The sequence below is a fragment of the Ambystoma mexicanum genome, chromosome 11 (genome assembly GCF_040938575.1).
Source record: "Ambystoma mexicanum isolate Mex_15411 chromosome 11, UKY_AmexF1_1, whole genome shotgun sequence".
Lineage (NCBI taxonomy): Eukaryota > Metazoa > Chordata > Amphibia > Caudata > Ambystomatidae > Ambystoma > Ambystoma mexicanum.
In genome coordinates this window covers 1,148,316-1,169,144 of record NC_090934.1, presented here as the reverse complement: position 1 = coordinate 1,169,144, position 20,829 = coordinate 1,148,316, and the positions used below count along the sequence as shown (strand labels likewise).

At 48.4% G+C, this 20,829-nt stretch overlaps 1 pseudogene; it reads left to right on the top strand.

Annotated features, from left to right (window-relative positions):
- The window catches only part of LOC138504649 (zinc finger protein 107-like), a 141,137-nt pseudogene that overhangs the window by 97,878 nt on the left and 22,430 nt on the right, over positions 1-20,829 (top strand).

Below are 20,829 nucleotides of genomic sequence, written 5' to 3'. Positions count from 1 at the left end.
AAAATACAAAACATACAAACAGCACAACATGGAACGATGCTGAAATGTTAAACATGTATAATTCTGAATGCTAACACCAAATTGTCGGCAGATGCTGTGTGATGATGTAACACTGCCACTTGCTTTCACTGCTGGTTCACCTAAGTGTTATCCCGGGAAGAGTGCAGGAGAGAGTCACGTAGCTGTCAGGTCAGTGGATTGGTCTCAGCCCAACCAAAGTAATCACCTGCCACCCCCCTGTACATACAGACTAATGTGTTGCATCCTCTGTCCTGAGCCTGCCTTAGAATCACATAAATTACTTGCCACTGTAAAAAGCAGTAGGATCTGTCACTGAAATCTGTAGGCGAAAGGGCTGCTTCAAAAGCAGTAGCCTACTGCCTAAATCTGTAGGGTTGGCAAGTATGGGGTGGGGGCTGGCCACCTCAGAGGTTAGTAGGGTGGGGGCTGTCCATGGACATCGCACCAGCCCCCCCCCTGCAGTGCTATGGGACACCAGCACTGGTGAGTCCTCATGCCTCTAGGGGTGGCAGGCTAGAACCCCCCAGCGCATGCGGACCCAAGCTGCCCCCATGGCAGGGTGGCCCCGCGGTACACTGGCCACAGGCCCTGATTAGGCCATAATAAGAGACAGACACTGAGTTAGCTTCGCTCATGGAGGCTGCAGCCATCCCCCTGCACGTGCCTGCAGGGCTCCCTTCTTTTAGCTCATGGCCTATCTTAAATGGGCAATACACGGGGGAGGGACACATCACCTTAAAGGGGCAACACACACGGGAGGGTTCACTACACAACACGACCCGGGTCAAGAACGGGATCATCACCTTCAAGGTGGCTTTACTCGTGTTACTTCATCTGCTTCTGGATATCAGTGAGATCATTCAGTATTACCAATATATACTTGTTTCCCGTTTTCAATGGTTCCAGAGGCCAGTCCAGACCAGGGCTTTTCCATGAGTCCGTATCACTACCTCCTCATCAGAATAAATGTCACATCCAGCGACTCAATCAGTAAATCTTGTGGCTTCCAGGCCATCCTGGTCAGTCTTACCACCCTCCTCTCCAACTAGGTTTCACCTCTTTTATCAGAGTCACGACAATCCCACTTCTAACACCAAATGTGATGGCGCACTGACACAAGGCATCCAAGTGGTTATTTGTGGGACAAGTAACCACTCCAATGCCTTTTGTCAGTCCAAGGCTCTTTATTTTGTAGTACGAAGGCAGATTGGCTGAGGGACTCTCAGGATTTTAGGGTCTACTGGGGCTTTGAGGAATTTTGGAGCTTGACCCATTCCTCACTCACTACTTCCCGATGGTTTCCCCATCCCTAGCACAGACGTCTGTAATAGGGGTTAGTTCTATAGAACAGTGACACCTGTCTGTCTGTTGTCTACCTTATTCTACAGGTTGTCACTTGTACGTCTTCCTCCAATGCCTGTCCTCACGCCACTAACCCACGCTGACTATTTGCAGGCTTCTCTTCTCTATCCAATCACCTTACCTGTCTGCAGGGATGTGACAAGGGAGGGAATAGGGAGGCTTGATAAGGGCTTTGAGTCCTCAACCGCTTTTTAGCCTCACGGTTCGTTGTGATTAGGGCATAGGCTTTGTGATAGTCCATAGGAGACTGTTGTTCCCTTTTACTGTTAGGGCCTCCTTGAAGAGAGTGACTGGGCGAGAGTAGTTCACTAGGCAGAGTTGCCTTGACCTGGTTGTGAACAAAAATATCAGAAGACATTAAAGACTTCACATACAAGATTCTTGCCCTCCCGTCAACATCAGGCATGCCCCATCTCTTCTACAGTTCAGGAAAGAGCTCAAGACCTTCCTCTTCAAGGAATAGCTCCTCCTTAACACCTATGTCCACACACCCTGCACTCCCCACCCTACCTGAGAATGGGTGATGTGCTCCCCACTTTCTCCAGCCCCGGCTGCTTGTAGATAATTGCTGCCAATTGCCCACCCTCGCCCTCCTCTGTCAGCTGCCCGCCCCTTTGTTTCTCTGCTTCGCTCACTCTGTTCTTCCCGCTATGATTGTAAAGCACTGCGTTGCTTCCCGAAGTTAGGTCCGCGCTCAATAAATACCCTATTAATGATAATAATAATATTAAAAATAATAATATACTCCAATACATTCTCGTCTGTAAAATGCAGGTTATGATGAACAGTTTTTGCAGGTGGAGGTGAGCGTAGTCGCATAGGTTGGCTTACGATATCGCGCATTTTACTTCTACAGGCACTTTGCACACTGAGCAACAATAGGGGAAGGGTATTAGGCCAGTTCAGCACAGTTTCTTGACATAATGTGGCCAGATTATGGGTAATCACCCGATCTTGTGTCTCTACACCTGCTGATTGGGGAAGGTTTTGGTAGTGTACATTGTGCTGGACATTCAAAGAGGACAGGATTGCCTTTACCGCACTACACGCAAAGTGTGACCCTTGATATCTGTTGATAGAATCACCAAAGCAAGCCCCAATTGAAGGGAGCTAATCAAAATCCTCAAAGAGCTCCAAACCCCCCAGCACCCCAAACACACAGCCTGGTGCTCACTCATCCAACCAGTCCTAGCCCCCAAACCCCAAAACCTCAGGGACAAAACCCCAAACCTCAGGGACAAAACCCCTAACCTTAGGGCCGAAACCCATAACCTCAGGGACAAAACCCATAACCTCAGGGACAAAACCCCAGGACAAAACCCCTAACCTCAGGGACAAAACCCATAACCTCAGGGACAAAACCCATAACCTCAGGGACAAAACCCCAGGACAAAACCCCTAACCTCAGGGACAAAACCCATAACCTCAGGGACAAAACCCATAACCTCAGGGACAAAACCCCAGGACAAAACCCCTAACCTCAGGGACAAAACCCCTAACCTCAGGGACAAAACCCATAAGCTCAGGAAAAAACCCCTGGGGAAAAACCCCTAACCTCAGAGACAAAACCCCTAACCTCAGGGACAGACTCCCATCTCCCCACCGCTGCTAGCCCCACTGGAATTCCAGCCCCCACCCCCGCTCCCCCCACCATTGTTCCACTTCTCACAAGTCTCCCCAGCTGATGTCCTCACCACTATCCAATGCCTGAAAGGCTCAAACTGTTCTAGTGACATATGCCTAGCTCACCTTGTTAAACTGTGTGCTGAACCTCTCCCCCCCACCCACCCCCCATTGCCAACTTCATTAAAGCCTCTTTTAACTCAAACACACAGCCTACCTCCTCAAAATTCTGGACCGCACTGCCTATTCACAACTCCAAATCTAACTTGAAACACATAGGGCCTCATTACGAGTATGGCGGTAAGGGATACCGGTCACCGTTAACGAGACCGGTGCCGGTAATTCCTTACCGCCACATTCCGAGTTCCCTTTGCGCCCTCGTCCTTAACACCTGCTTTTAGCAGGCGTTAGGAACGAGGGCGCAAAGGGGCTTTTAAGCCAATAACGGTGACCGTAAAGTACGGTCACCGTTATTTGCAATTTCCCCATTCCCATTGAGCCCTATGGGGGCTCATTTGGGAATGGGGAAGAGCCCTGGGGAATGGGAAATTACCGCCCTGGTCAACTCGGAATAGGGCGGTAATTTCCCATTCCACCAGGGCGGTGCCGGTACGGGTCCGGCGCCGACCAAGGCGCTAATAGCGCCATTGGTTAGCGCCAGACTCGTAATGAGGCCCATAATCTTCTGGGCTCCCACCAATCAGGCTTTAGACCCAGACATATCAAAGAATCCGCCTTCCTCGACCTAAAGATTCAGCTCCACCACATTAGGGATGGTAGGGAGCTCACCATCCTCCGTCTACTAGATCTCTCGGCGGCCTTTGACCTTGTTGACCACTTGATGCTGTGCCATCACCTCACTGCCACTTTCAACATCTCCACTGAAGCAGCCAACTGGATAAAGGCCTTCTTTTCTGGTTGAACCTCGTTGGTCTTCCTTGTAACAGAAGCTGCTAACCTTGTCCCTGTCTCCTACGGTGTACCCCAAGGGTCCTGCCTCTCCCCCACCCTATACAAAATGTATACCAAATCCCTCTTTGACCACCTGGACAGCCACGATATCTCATATCCCAACTGCGCTAATGACACACATGTCCTCCTCAAATTCACCAGCACCTACAAACTAGACTCCATGAACATCAACCGCACCTATAGCATCTTTCTCACCATCTCTGCCTGAATGATGACAAGATGGAACTCCTTATTGTGGCCTCCCCACACCGACTCAAACACCTTGACCCTGCCTTTACCTCAATCTGCATTGATGGGAACATTACCCCTGTATCCTCCCACATCAAGACGCTGGGAGTCTACCTCGATGCAGAACGCAACACGCAGAAACATGTTAAGGCTTTCGCCTTGTCCGCCGCCTACTCCATCAAACACATTAACCTCTCCAGAAAATTCCTCACCTCCAGCAACTGCCTCACCCTAGCTAGGGCCATCATTGGTAGCAAACTAGATTATTGCAACGCTATCCTGGCTGGAACATCAATTAAAAACATTAACAAAGTCCAGCTAATTCAAAATAATGCACTCAGAGTTGTTTGGGGCCTGAAACGATCAGATGACATCTCACAAATCAGGCACCAGGTGCACTGGCTCCCCCTTAATGCTTGCATAAAGCTCAAACTCTTCGACATCACCCATCGCTGCTTTCATAATCTGCTCCCCTTTACTTATCTAGCTGCATTAAAAGAAAACACAACACTCCTAATCTACGCACCTTCTCCTCTTCAGCTCTGACCACCCCAGATTCAACAGAAAGAGAACTGGAGGTGCCAGCTTCACTGCCATTGCCCCCACCCTGCGGAATGCCCTACCTCACTGTATCCAAGAAGAATCATCATACCCTCAGGTTTGTAAGCACGGTTGCAGGGATAGAACCTGTGTTGCTCTGCATCGTCTTGCTTCCAAGGCAAGAGTGTTGCCCCTGAGCTATCCTCCCGAGGTTACAACAAGTAAAAGGAGCCCTGTTTAACAAATACATGTCATCGCATTTACTATACTGCTAGAAAAACTGTATCTTTTTGCTCCACTTACACTCTACCACATGTAACCTAAATATAACAACTCTTATCTGTAATGTACAATTCCTCTAGCGCTGTGATACCTCCGAGTCTTTGCGCTACGTACAAGTACAATAAATAAAGAAGGTGTCGGCATTGTAAATTGTGCTGCACTTTCAAAGAGGACAGAATTGCCTCTACCACACTACACACAAAGGGCCACCCTTGGTCGCTGTTCATACCAAGTGGCACCCTAAATCTGGGTACAAACTCCCAGACAAATACTAATAACCATAACAGCATCTGCCCTGCAACAGGTGTACGCCTCTACTCAGCCAGGGAACACATCCAAGATAAGAAGGAGCTACTGCCAATTACTTCAGCAACGAAGCGTGAGAAAGTCAATCTGAAGGCTTACAGCATCTGCCCTCAACACCTCCACCCAGCCAGGCAACACATCCAAGATAACAAGGAGCTTCTGCCAGTTATTTCAGCGAGGAAGCTGGAGAAGGTCAATCTGAAGGCTTACAGCATCTGCCCTCAACACCTCCACCCAGCCAGAGAACACATCCAAGATAACAAGGAGCTTCTGCCAGTTATTTCAGCGAGGAAGCTGGAGAAGGTCAATCTGAAGGCTTACAGCATCTGCCCTCAACACCTCCACCCAGCCAGAGAACACATCCAAGATAACAAGGAGCTTCTGCCAGTTATTTCAGGGAGGAAGCGTGAGAAAATCAATCTGAAGGCTTACAGCATCTGCCCTCAACACCTCCACCCAGCCAGGCAACACATCCAAGATAACAAGGAGCTTCTGCCAGTTATTTCAGCGAGGAAGATGGAGAAGGTCAATTTGAAGGCTTACAGCATCTGCCCTCAACACCTCCACCCAGCCAGGGAACACATCCAAGATAACAAGGAGCTTCTGCCAGTTATTTCAGGGAGGAAGCGTGAGAAAATCAATCTGAAGGCTTACAGCATCTGCCCTCAACACCTCCACCCAGCCAGGCAACACATCCAAGATAACAAGGAGCTTCTGCCAGTTATTTCAGCGAGGAAGCTGGAGAAGGTCAATCTGAAGGCTTACAGCATCTGCCCTCAACACCTCCACCCAGCCAGGGAACACATCCAAGATAACAAGGAGCTTTTGCCAGTTATTTCAGGGAGGAAGCGTGAGAAAATCAATCTGAAGGCTTACAGCATCTGCCCTCAACACCTCCACCCAGCCAGGCAACACATCCAAGATAACAAGGAGCTTTTGCCAGTTATTTCAGGGAGGAAGCGTGAGAAAATCAATCTGAAGGCTTACAGCATCTGCCCTCAACACCTCCACCCAGCCAGTGAACACATCCAAGATAACAAGGAGCTACTGCCAGTAATTTCAGCGAGGAAGCTGGATAAGGTCAATCTGAAAGCTTACAAAAGGGCCATAAGGATGAGCGTGTATTCCCCGGGCCCAGGTATAGTTATCCCCACGTTATCCTGGAGTCAGATCATGCAACACCTACAGTACTCATGAGGCATTTTAGAGGATTTGGGGAAAACCGGGGTTTATTCATTTATTTATATACTGTGCCCAATCCCCACAGGCATCGGACGCAACAATTACATGCGAAATACAAACAAAAAAGACAGGACAATTAATCCAATGGTGGAGGTCTGGGGAACATGTGTTCAAATACTTGAAATAACGAGTTTTTAGCGCTTTTCAAAAATCTTTTAAGTCCGCCTCAAGTCTAAGAGCAGGAGGCAGTGACATCCCCAAATTTGCCGCTTTTACTGGAAATTATCTTCCAAGACCTCAGGAGCATTTACAGCCCAGACAAAGCACCTGCAGCTCATTAGAGGATCGTAACTCGGACAAAGAACCTGCAACTCATTGGAGGAGCGTAACCCGGACAAAGCACTTGCAACTCATTAGAGGAGCGTAACCCGGACAAAGCACCTGCAGCTCATTAGAGGATCGTAACTCGGACAAAGAACTTGCAACTCATTGGAGGAGCGTAACCCGGACAAAGCACTTGCAACTCATTAGAGGAGCGTAACCCAGACAAAGCACCTGCAGCTCATTAGAGAAGCATAACTCAGAAAATGCACCTGCAGCTCATTAGAGGAGCGTAACTCGGACAAAGCACCTGCAGCTCATTAGAGGAGCGTAACTCGGACAAAGCACCTGCAGCTCATTGGAGGAACGTAACCCGGACAAAGCACCTGCAGCTCATTAGAGGAGCGTAACCCGGACAAAGCACCTGCAGCTCATTAGAGGGGCGTAACCCGGACAAAGCACCTGCAGCTCATTAGAGGAGCGTAACCCAGACAAAGCACCTGCAGCTCATTAGAGGAGCGTAACTCGGACAAAGCACCTGCAGCTCATTAGAGGAGCGTAACCCGGACAAAGCACCTGCAGCTCATTAGAGAAGCATAACTCAGAAAATGCACCTGCAGCTCATTAGAGGAGCGTAACTCGGACAAAGCACCTGCAGCTCATTAGAGGAGCGTAACTCGGACAAAGCACCTGCAGCTCATTGGAGGAACGTAACCCGGACAAAGCACCTGCAGCTCATTAGAGGAGCGTAACCCGGACAAAGCACCTGCAGCTCATTAGAGGGGCGTAACCCGGACAAAGCACCTGCAGCTCATTAGAGGAGCGTAACCCAGACAAAGCACCTGCAGCTCATTAGAGGAGCGTAACTCGGACAAAGCACCTGCAGCTCATTAGAGGAGCGTAACCCGGACAAAGCACCTGCAGCTCATTAGAGGGGCGTAACCCGGACAAAGCACCTGCAGCTCATTGGAGGAGCGTAACCCGGACAAAGCACCTGCAGCTCATTGGAGGAGCGTAACCCGGACAAAGCACCTGCAGCTCATTGGAGGAGCGTAACCCGGACAAAGCACCTGCAGCTCATTGGAGGAGCGGAACCCGGAAAAAAGCACCTGCAGCTCATTGTGATCGTTGATGTGATCGTTCAGGCATCGTGGGAGCAGGAGCCCTAAACACTGCTGAAGTGGTGCACCGTTGCACGGAGGAGAAGCAGGAGCTTCTCCCCATACTGAGAGGTAAGCCCGTGGGCTCATCCTGGATCGCCATGCTCTCGCCGAGAATCCTCACAAAAGCGCCACTTTAATGCGCTTCGCCCAACTTCCAGCAAGCATTAGTTTTGTGCCCTACAGCATCCGCCATCCGGAATTATTGCTGCCTTTCTGAATCAGCTGGTTACCTCGATGCATTGCGGACGCCATTCCAAGATGGCCGTCCGACCTTAACAGCTGACCGACTCGTTGTGCAACAGCCACTCCAGGCGGCCGCTTTCCCTGATTGGCTCACCTGCCCATATTTGCAGCCTATCCGAAGCCGGGGAGGCGTAGCCGGCCTCAGCACCAAGGCCTGCACGAAGGATTTCTTCCTGTCCTTGCCTTTCCGGCCGTCGGCCAGACACCCTGCGTCACTGCCGGTCGACGGCGGACCCACCATCTAAGGACTTCAACAAGGCAGCAGGCTGCAAGAGCAGCATCTCCCCACCGCACTGTATCCAGGATGCACAGGTAGGCCACAAGCATATTACCAGTTGCTGTGTGCCCTTGCGCAAAATCCCAACTGCAAGTGCCTCTAACCCTTATTATTAACTCTGCTTTACGACGTTCCTCCTCTGCGCCCACAGTGCTTGCCATTCATCCTTAATACCCAATGTTTTAAGGCCTCTCTGCCTCACTGCGCCCAGCTGAGCAGAATACACTCCAGGCGGCCCATTTCCATTTGCGACGCCCCCATTACGCTTGCCTATAGCCAGCGTGCTACGCAACCAGTTATTCCATTTCCGGCATTGTCCCAATACAGTGCGCCCATACCCAACCTGCGGTACACCGCTCTGCCTACTAATGATCACTGTGCAATTCACAGCCTGATGCGACACTCCTTGAACTATGCCTGCACACGCTGCAATGTCTATTATCTGCTGTGTCCCATAACTCGAACTTGAGTCTGCTCGCCCACAACTGCTACCAACCCAGCACAATGTATTGGCTAATTTTGCACCTATTAGCCTGTGCCTTATATTTGCCTCCTGCTTGTCATTCTAGCTCTGTAGCGCTAGGCTCAATCCTTTATTCCATGGTCGCCCTTTAGCGTATTGGCCTAAGAGTCCTCTTTTACCAAACCGAGGCGCTACCTAACCCTGCCCATGTACTTCAGATGCTAACAGACCACATTTAATTAGTGTTGCGCCGATGGTCGCCACTAGACCACACTTTATATGTGTTGTGCCTTATGGTCGCTAATAGACCACATTTGATTTGTGCTTGTGCTCTATGGTCGCTAATAGACCACATTTGATTTGCGCTTGTGCTTTATGGTCGCTAATAGACCACATTTGATTTGCGCTTGTGCTCTATGGTCACTAATAGACCACATTTGATTTGTGTTGTGCCTCATGGTCACTAACAGACTATTGGTTTGTTGTGTCCTAGCCCTATACGCTATGTTAGGAACTATAGTCACTGTTTGAGTGCAATATTAAGGTGCCCTCAGTCCCTGTATTTTAGCCTACCATGCTTTTATATATACATATTATTATATATAGCATCATATTCACTGTTTGCCACATCTAGGTGCCCTCCGTCTCTATAGCCTAGCCCTGTTGGAACAGGTGCACTTAGGTGCCTCCCTTGCTATTTACTCTAGACAATGCCCACTCGTGCCTCATATACTTGTGCCCTACCAGTGAATGGTGCCTAGACCTATAGATTTAGCCACACAGCCTAGACACTATTACTGACATTTAGTACTTGACGGCCAGCTACCCTAGTCCACACACTCTAAGCGGCACTGCCAGCCAACAGGAATAGCGTCACACTATGTCTAGCTCACTCAACATTTACTCTCTAATGGTCATGGCCACACTACACGCCTCATCTAAGAACAGCAACACTGAAGCTCCCCTTTGCAAGCCAGCTCTCGCGCCTCATCTCATACTCACCACACCCAAGATACCCAACTACCCTGGCCACATCAGCCCCACGCACCAGACCATGCCAGGCCGACTAGTGTACACCTCCCAGCCTACCCCAACTTACGAGAGAAACCTTAAACTACGCGCCAGACTTCATAAACTCTATGAACCTCTTAGAAGATCCCTCCCCACTATAAAACGCACAACGAAAGACCAACACATTAGAACATGCTCTGCACCCCCTCACTCTTCCCCATCAGTGAATACAAACATGCCTAAGACAAATACCAATCCATCCAACTCGGCCATAACCAAAATGGACCCCAAAGGACACTCCCTCATGGGAGCACTCCTTAATGTAAGATCCCTAATGGCACACGCCATTGACCTAGCTGATTTAATCACAGAAGCCAATCTAGACTTTATTGCTATAACTGAGACATGGCTACATAATGCGGCAGGCCCATCGCTCATGCTGGCCATTCCGGACGGTTACACCATTTCTAGGCAGGACCGAGAAGGCTCCCGCGGAGGTGGAATCGCCATTATATCCAAAATAAACCTATCACTACGCCTAGTCCCTACTACAACTATGCAATCATGTGAAACTCTCACTGCCAAAATTCCCATAAACAACACCCAAACTATCTCAATTCACCTAATTTACAGACCACCGGGTCCACTTGGAACCTTCGAGGAGGACCTGCATAGCCTTCTGTCCAACAATACCAAAACCACCATCGAATTGCTGATATTAGGGGACTTTAACCTTGGCTTCAATGACCAAGCAGATGCCCATGCTTCTACTATTGCCAATACCCTTCACACCTTAGGACTTACCCAAAAAGTTAACACCCCCACACATGCAAAGGGTAGAATACTTGACTGGATCGCTGATTCCAACTGTTCAGCCACAGTATCCTCTATTACGCCCCTCTCCTGGACAGACCACTCCTTGGTGTCCTTTAATTTACTAACCACCAAACCACCCAGCCTTGACCCACAGGCAGCTCCACCATGCCCTACAAGAAATAAAAAGAATATTACAGCAGATAATATTATTCCCCTGATCCTTCCTACCTTAAATGCAGTACTAGACAACCTCGACCTTAGTGCATTGGTCAACGAATTTAATAACATCATGCGCACCACTATGGACAAAGTCGCCCCCCCTCAAAATGCGATCAAGCAAACCCAAGGCACACTTAAACAAGTTGTTCACGCCAGAACTTAAGGCCTTGCGCCTAGACAAAAGAAAATGCGAATCTGTCTGGAAACTATGTCCATCCGAAGAGAATAAAGCTAATTTAACTAATATCTCTCGGCATTATAAAAATGAAATCTGCCTAGCGAAATGTAATTCCTACAATGTTCGCATTGCCAGTGCCAATTCAAGTATGAAGGAACTCTTCTCTATCTTGAAAGAACTTGAGTCCCCCATCGACACACCAGATACCTGCATTAAAGACCAGACTTGGTGCACAGATATCCAAACAGCCTTAGCAAATAAAATCACCACACTGCAAAATAAAATTCAATTAAAAAAAAGACTCCCTAAACCTCATAAACAAACCGCCACTTAACAATACCATTAAAGACCCAACCAACAAATTCTCCTTCACTAAAACTACCATCTTAGAGGTAGAGAAAATTATCCTTTCCCTTAAACCGTCCAATTGCAAAGGCGACATCTGCCCAGTACAACTAATAAAAGACGCTGCCAGAGACCTCTCACCGTTCATTTCAAAATTGATCAACTCCTCCTTCGCCACAGGTATTATCCCGGCAAACCTAAAACAATCATGGGTGCTCCCTCTTCTCAAGAAGCAGACTCTTGACCCCCTCATCCCCACTAATTATCGGCCCATCACCACCGTACCTTTCCTTTTGAAGATACTAGACAAGGTTGCCTATACACAAATTCAAAGACACCTTGATTCTAACAACCTAATGGGAGCCAGACAATCTGGTTTCCGTCCACTCCACGGTACTGAAACTGCATTCATTGACCTAAAGACCCAGATAGACGATCTGAGAGACCAAGGCAAGACGGCACTCCTCCTCTTACTTGATCTCTCAGCTGCCTTCGATCTGGTGGATCACAGGGTCCTTTGCAAACACTTGGACACTGCTGCACACTGCTCCACGCATGCCACCAAATGGATTGAATCCTTTCTGAGTGAGAGAACAATGAGAGTCTTCTCCCCCTCGGCAGCAGCCGACCCTCTTCCAATCACGTGCGGCGTCCCTCAAGGCTCCTGTGTTTCACCAACCCTGCACAACATATTCACTAAACCCCTCTTCGATGATCTGGACCTTCTAGGTATCACCTACACTAACTATGCAGATGATACACAGATTCTCCTCCCGCTTTCTGGGGATCACAGCAAGGACGAGGAGTTGGTGAATAGGGTGTACCTCATTATTCAGGCATGGATGGCATCCCCATGGCCTCTGCCTGAATGATGATAAGACTGAGTTGATCATTCTGGGCATGCAGGCCAATATCAACAAACTAGGCAAGGACTACTCCACATTTAACATAGATGGCAATAGCATCAAGGTTTCGAGTGAAGTAAAATCACTAGGCTTCTATCTCGACTCCACCATGTCTTTTGCCAAACAAGTTAACTCCTTAGCCTCCACGACAGCCTATACCTGCAAGTTAATAAGAGCAGGTAAACCCTTCTCATCTAATAACAGTTGCATGATCCTAGCGAGAGCCTTAATACTATCACGACTCAATTATTGCAATGCCCTTTACAGTGGCGCTAACAAAACCATCACCAAAAGGCTACAAATCCTACAAAACAACGCCCTCAGAGCCGCCTTGGGCATAAACAAAAGGCACCATATCTCCTCCACTAGACAACAATACAAATGGCTCACCACTGACAATAAAATTCACCTAAACATGCTCTCCCTGACGCACAAAGCCCTCAATAACACTGCCCCCATTTACCTGATGGACAAAATAAAAAGAAAAATCCCCAGCAGACCTACAAGAACTCCCAACTCCAACTCTCTGGAAATTCCTAGATTTAAGCTTGCTAAAATTGGCGGCACAAGCTTCCCTGTGCTAGCTGCTAAATGGTGGAATGCCCTGCCACACAACCTGAGATCAGACCAACCTTTCCTCCACTTTAGAACGAATCTTATCAAACACCTCAATGACAACAATATGTAAGGTTTGAACGACTCTAATCTGTGTTATGTTACTTATCTGTATGTATATATGTACCATCAAGATGTATCACTATTGTAAATGTTAACTATGCAACACTGTAATTTGCTGTAACACTGTAATTTCCATGCAACATTGTAAGCTTCGTATATTCTGTTCACTGCGCCCGGTTACCCTTGGGTCTGGCGCGCAATACAAATAAACGAACAAACATTAGAGGAGCGTAACTCAGACAAAGAACCTGCAGCTCATTAGAGGGGCGTAACCCGGTCAAAGCACCTGCAGCTCATTAGAGGAGCGTAACCCGGAAAACAGCACCTGCAGCTCATTAGGGAAGCGTAACCCGGACAAAGCACCTGCAGCTCATTAGAGGAGCGTAACTTGGACAAAGTACCTGCAGCTCATTAGAGGAGCGTAACCTGGACAAAGCACCTGTAGCTCATTGGAGGAGCGTAACCCGGACAAAGCACCTGCAGCTCATTGGAGGAGCGTAACCCGGACAAAGCACCTGCAGCTCATTGGAGGAGCGTAACCCGGACAAAGCACCTGTAGCTCATTAGAGGAGCGTAACTCTGACAAAGCACCTGCAGCTCATTAGAGGGGCGTAACTCGGACAAAGCACCTGCAGCTCATTAGAGGGGCGTAACTCGGACAAAGCACCTGCAGCTCATTAGAGGAGCGTAACCCGGTCAAAGCACCTGCAGCTCATTAGAGGAACATAACTCAGATAAAGCACCTGCAGCTCATTAGAAGAGTGTAGCTCGGACAAAGCACCTGCAGCTCATTAGAGGGGCATAACCCGGACAAAGCACCTGCAGCTCATTAGAGGGGCATAACTTGGACAAAGCACCTGCAGCTCATTAGAGGGGCGTAACTCGGACAAAGCACCTGCAGCTCATTAGAGGAGCGTAACCCGGACAAAGCACCTGCAGCTCATTAGAGGAGCGTAACCCGGTCAAAGCACCTGCAGCTCATTAGAGGAGCGTAACCCGGAAAACAGCACCTGCAGCTCATTAGGGAAGCGTAACCCGGACAAAGCACCTGCAGCTCATTAGAGGAGCGTAACTTGGACAAAGTACCTGCAGCTCATTAGAGGAGCGTAACCTGGACAAAGCACCTGTAGCTCATTGGAGGAGCGTAACCCGGACAAAGCACCTGCAGCTCATTGGAGGAGCGTAACCCGGACAAAGCACCTGCAGCTCATTGGAGGAGCGTAATCCGGACAAAGCACCTGCAGCTCATTAGAGGAGCGTAACTCTGACAAAGCACCTGCAGCTCATTAGAGGGGCGTAACTCGGACAAAGCACCTGCAGCTCATTAGAGGGGCGTAACTCGGACAAAGCACCTGCAGCTCATTAGAGGAGCGTAACCCGGTCAAAGCACCTGCAGCTCATTAGAGGAACGTAACTCAGATAAAGCACCTGCAGCTCATTAGAGGAGTGTAGCTCGGACAAAGCACCTGCAGCTCATTAGAGGGGCATAACCCGGACAAAGCACCTGCAGCTCATTAGAGGGGCATAACTTGGACAAAGCACCTGCAGCTCATTAGAGGGGCGTAACTCGGACAAAGCACCTGCAGCTCATTAGAGGAGCGTAACCCGGACAAAGCACCTGCAGCTCATTAGAGGTGTGTAACTCGGACAAAGCACCTGCAGCTCATTAGCGGAGCGTAACGCGGACAAAGCACCTGCAGCTCATTAGAGGAGCATCACTCGGACAAAGCACCTGCAGCTCATTATAGGAGCGTAACCCGGACAAAGCACCTGCAGCTCATTAGAGGAGCGTAAGTCAGTCAAAGCACCTGCAGCTCATTAGAGGAGCGTAACCCAGACAAAGCACCTGCAGCTCATTAGAGGAACGTAACTCGGACAAAGCACCTGCAGGTCATTAGAGGGGCATAAATCAGACAAAGCACCTGCAGCTCATTAGAGGGGCATAACTCAGACAAAGCAACTGCAGCTCATTAGAGGAGCGTAACCCGGACAAAGCACCTGCAGCTCATTAGAGGAGCGTAACGCGGACAAAGCACCTACAGCTCATTAGAGGAGCGTAACCCAGACATTGCACCTGCAGCTCATTAGAGGAGCATAACGCAGACAAACCACCTGCAGCTCATTAGAGGAGCGTAACGCTGACAAAGCATCTGCAGCTCATTAGAAGAGCGTAACCCGGACAAAGCACCTGCAGCTCATTAGAGGAACGTAACTCGGACAAAGCACCTGCAGGTCATTAGAGGGGCATAACTCAGACAAAGCACCTGCAGCTCATTAGAGGGGCATAACTCGGACAAAGCAACTGCAGCTCATTAGAGGAGCGTAACCCGGACAAAGCACCTGCAGCTCATTAGAGGAGCGTAACGCGGACAAAGCACCTGCAGCTCATTAGAGGAGCGTAACCCAGACATTGCACCTGCAGCTCATTAGAGGAGCATAACGCAGACAAACCACCTGCAGCTCATTAGAGGAGCGTAACGCTGACAAAGCATCTGCAGCTCATTAGAAGAGCGTAACCCGGACAAAGCACCTGCAGCTCATTAGAGGAACGTAACTCGGACAAAGCACCTGCAGGTCATTAGAGGGGCATAACTCAGACAAAGCACCTGCAGCTCATTAGAGGGGCATAACTCGGACAAAGCAACTGCAGCTCATTAGAGGAGCGTAACCCGGACAAAGCACCTGCAGCTCATTAGAGGAGCGTAACGCGGACAAAGCACCTGCAGCTCATTAGAGGAGCGTAACCCAGACATTGCACCTGCAGCTCATTAGAGGAGCATAACGCAGACAAACCACCTGCAGCTCATTAGAGGAGCGTAACGCTGACAAAGCATCTGCAGCTCATTAGAAGAGCGTAACCCGGACAAAGCACCTGCAGCTCATTAGAGGAACGTAACTCGGACAAAGCACCTGCAGGTCATTAGAGGGGCATAACTCAGACAAAGCACCTGCAGCTCATTAGAGGGGCATAACTCGGACAAAGCAACTGCAGCTCATTAGAGGAGCGTAACCCGGACAAAGCACCTGCAGCTCATTAGAGGAGCGTAACGCGGACAAAGCACCTGCAGCTCATTAGAGGAGCGTAACCCAGACATTGCACCTGCAGCTCATTAGAGGAGCATAACGCAGACAAACCACCTGCAGCTCATTAGAGGAGCGTAACGCTGACAAAGCATCTGCAGCTCATTAGAAGAGCGTAACCCGGACAAAGCACCTGCAGCTCATTAGAGGAGAGCGTAATGCTCTAGTGGGGATGTAGCGGGGAGAAAGGGACATGCTTTGAAAGGTATACGCTCCTGTATCGGGAGCCAGTGAAGGTCCCTCCTGTGGTTAAAAATGCTGACCCTGCTTGCCATTTCTTGGACCACGCGCACTACGTCCTTCTTAAGAACCTGACATTATTTTAAATTGGAAAGTGAGGCCCCAATAAGTAATGAGTTACAATAACCAATATAAATAACCTATCATATCATATCATATTATATTATAATAGTCAAGCCTAGATAACAATGTTGCTCTGGCAGTGGTTGCACAGTTGTTTTCTGTAATATAAGGGCAAATGTTTTAAGCAGGCGGAGGTGTTCATTGTAATTACGGCGCATCTGGTTGATGTATGCATCTACATTCAGTGATGCCTCCAACTGAAAGCCCAGTGGCTTCACCTCACTTTACTTCGATGATTCAATTCCCAATTTGAAAACTGTTATAGTCAATGTTTAGTTTGGCCAAAGCCTGCTGGGATCCAAAGATAAGAAACTCTGTTTTCCTGCCATTCAAACAGAGCCAATTCTCGGACATCCATACCTCAATTTGGTCATACATTTTGGCCAAGGTAACAAAGTCATAGATGTAATCACCGCTAATTTCCAAAACCATCTGGGTGTTGCCAGCATAGTCTGTACAGAGAATAGCTGAAACATCAAAGTGGCCTGATGTATAAGATAAACAGAACAGGCGCTAGGCACACTCCCTAAGGGTGTAAGAGAATACCTGAACCATCAAAGTGGCCTGATGTACAAGATAAACAGACCAGGCACTGGGCACACTCCCTGAGGGTGTACAGAGAATACCTGAAACATCAAAGTGGCCTGATGTATAAGATAAACTGAACAGATGCTGGGCACACTCCCTGAGGGTGTACAGAGAATACCTGAACCATCAAAGTGGCCTCATGTACAAGATAAACAGACCAGGTGCCGGGCACACTCCCTGAGGGTGTACAGAGAATACCTGAACCATCAAAGTGGCCTTTTGTATAAGATGAACAGAACAGGTGCCAGGCACGCTCCCTGAAGGTGTAAGAGAATAGCTGAACCATCAAAGTGGCCTGATGTATAAGATAAACAGAACAGGCGCCGGGCACACTACCTGAGGGTGTACAGAGAATACCTGACCCATCAAAGTGGCCTGATGTATGAGATAAACAGACCAGGCGCCGGGCACACTCCCTGAGGGTGTACAGAGAATACCTGAACCATCAAAGTGGCCTGATGTATAAGATAAACAGACCAGGCACCGGGCACACTCCCTGAGGGTGTACAGAGAATAGCTGAACCATCAAAGTGGCCTGATGTATAAGGTAAACAGAACAGATGCCGGGCCCACTCCCCGAGGGTGTACAGAGAATAGCTGAACCATCAAAGTGGCCTGATGTATAAGTAAACAGAACAGGTGCCAGGCACACTCCCTGAGGGTGTAAGAGAATAGCTGAACCATCAAAGTGGCCTGATGTATAAGATAAACAGAACAGGCGCCAGAAACACTCCCTGAGGGTGTAAGAGAATAGCTGAACCATCAAAGTAGCCTGATGTATAAATTAACCTGAACAGGTGCCAGGCACACTACCTGAGGGTGTACAGAGAATACCTGACCCATCAAAGTGGCCTGATGTATGAGATAAACAGACCGGGTGCCCGGGAACACTCTGTGAGGGTGTACAGAGACTACCTGACCCATCAAAGTGGCCTGATGTATGAGATAAACAGACCAGGCGCCGGGCACACTCCCTGAGGGTGTACAGAGAATACTTGAACCATCAAAGTGGCCTGATGTATAAGATAAACAGACCAGGCACCGGGCACACTCCCTGAGGGTGTACAGAGAATAGCTGAACCATCAAAGTGGCCTGATGTATAAGGTAAACAGAACAGATGCCGGGCCCACTCCCCGAGGGTGTACAGAGAATAGCTGAACCATCAAAGTGGCCTGATGTATAAGTAAACAGAACAGGTGCCAGGCACACTCCCTGAGGGTGTAAGAGAATAGCTGAACCATCAAAGTGGCCTGATGTATAAGATAAACAGAACAGGCGCCAGAAACACTCCCTGAGGGTGTAAGAGAATAGCTGAACCATCAAAGTAGCCTGATGTATAAATTAACCTGAACAGGTGCCAGGCACACTACCTGAGGGTGTACAGAGAATACCTGACCCATCAAAGTGGCCTGATGTATGAGATAAACAGACCGGGTGCCCGGGAACACTCCGTGAGGGTGTACAGAGACTACCTGACCCATCAAAGTGGCCTGATGTATGAGATAAACAGACCAGGCGCCGGGCACACTCCCTGAGGGTGTACAGAGAATACCTGAACCATCAAAGTGGCCTGATGTATAAGATAAACAGAACAGGCACCGGGCACACTCCCTGAGGGTGTACAGAGAATACCTGAACCATCAAAGTGGCCTGATGTATAAGGTAAACAGAACAGATGCCGGGCCCACTCCCCGAGGGTGTACAGAGAATACCTGAACCATCAAAGTGGCCTGATATATAAGTTAAACAGAACAGGTGCCAGGCACGCTCCCTGAAGGTGTAAGAGAATAGCTGAACCATCAAAGTGGCCTGATGTATAACATAAACAGAACAGGTGCCAGGCACACTCCCTGAGGGTGTAAGAGAATACCTGAACCACCAAAGTGGCCTGATGTACAAGATAAACAGACCAGGCGCCGGGCACACTCCCTGAGGGTGTACAGAGAATACCTGAACCATCAAAGTGGCCTGATGTATAAGATAAACAGAACAGGCGCCGGGCACACTCCCTGAGGAACTCCACGCAAGGAGGGTGCTGTTGGGGAGGAGGCAGGACCCCACTGGCTTCTCGACTGACGATTTGTTAGAAAGGAGTGGAACCAACCGACAGCCTCTTCAGAGCAATGTCCTAGGTGTCGTAAGGAATGCAAGAGGTGATTGTGGTCCACTTAGTCGAAAGCTGATGACCAGTCAAGCAAAAGTAGCAAGCAAGCCTTTCCCTCGTCCATGATTTTTAACATATGGGACTGCAGATCCTCGAGGGCTGTCTCTGTGCTATGAGGGGGCCGGAAACCAGATTGTCTATTATGGAGGATCCCATTTAGTTCCACATGATTTTGAAATTGAGAGGTGGCCAATTTGTCAAGGATTTTAAGAAGAAAATTACAGTTTGTAATGGGCCTGAGATTGCATGGTTCTTTGGGATCAAGGCTGGGCCGAAAAGGGGAAAATAATTCACTGTGTGCAAGAATCAATTTTGGCGAGAGAATGTTTTGCGGGCATGATGTAGGACGCATGGAGGATAGCATTTTTTGCAAGTCCAGTTTGGAATTTAGGGCTAGAGGAAAAGCTGGTTCTTTATGAAACCTGGAGTTTGAGGTCTGCTGATCATTTTTGATTGTATCCCTTCCCTTACATTGGTGGTTTTTAGCCTGAAAAGAAGCCTGAACTGTTATACAATCCTGGTTGGTAGGCTGAAAAGTGGTTTGAAGTGCCTTTTGGTTTTTCTGATGATTTCAAAATCTCAAAAAGTGTCCCCGTGCAGTTGGAGGATTGGGCAATTAAGGATTTGTGCAAATTCCTTTTGTTATCCACAATTTTGAGTTTGTTTATTTTATCAGCCTCTTTCCAGGCAATTCTGCTTTCCGCCAATTGGTGTTTTAACCATTCGGTTTCAAGTTTTTGCTTTTTCTCTTTAAGGCACTAAGCTCTGGTGTAATCCATTTGTGGTGTCCGTTGTTTCTAGCCATCATCTTTTTAAAGTTGCTGGAGAAAGAGAACACAAGACAGTCAGCAGAATCCATACTCGATGTGTCCATCATAATAGAAACTAAGCAGGCTTGAAGGTCTTGAGGGAGCACCTTTTTAAAGTTACGACTGATGACTGTCTTGGTGCAATTGTGAGATTTTAACGGTGGATCTATGGGTTGTATATGTAAAAATGGATGTTATAGTGATCAGCCCATATACTAGGACTAGTCCGGTCGATAGTAACATTAAGATTTCTAGTATCCACCCAATCCAGTATATTATTTTTCCTAGTGATGGGTTTGTTGTTCTGGACATGGTAATGAATGTTACTTAAAGCAGATTCCATGTTACTGCCGGAATACCGCCCCACTCGTAATGAGGCCCCGAGTATTTACAATATTTAAGAAGAAAAAGACCGAAGGGAAATCTTCACAAAGAGGTAAAAAAATCTGAACGTCAGAAGCCATCAGATTTGGACGTTAACCATCCACGCCTGGGTTTGTTGGATGGTTCAGAATGACTTCCATTGTCGTTAGAAGCTATCGATCTACTGAATTCAACAACTCATTCTATTAATGGGCCAATAAATAATGTGGACTCTCCTTTGATCCGATCAGATGACCTGGGTCAGCATCGGTGTTAGGGAGATTTCTCACACAAGTGCTACATCCCCTCTACCTTAGAGCCCTCC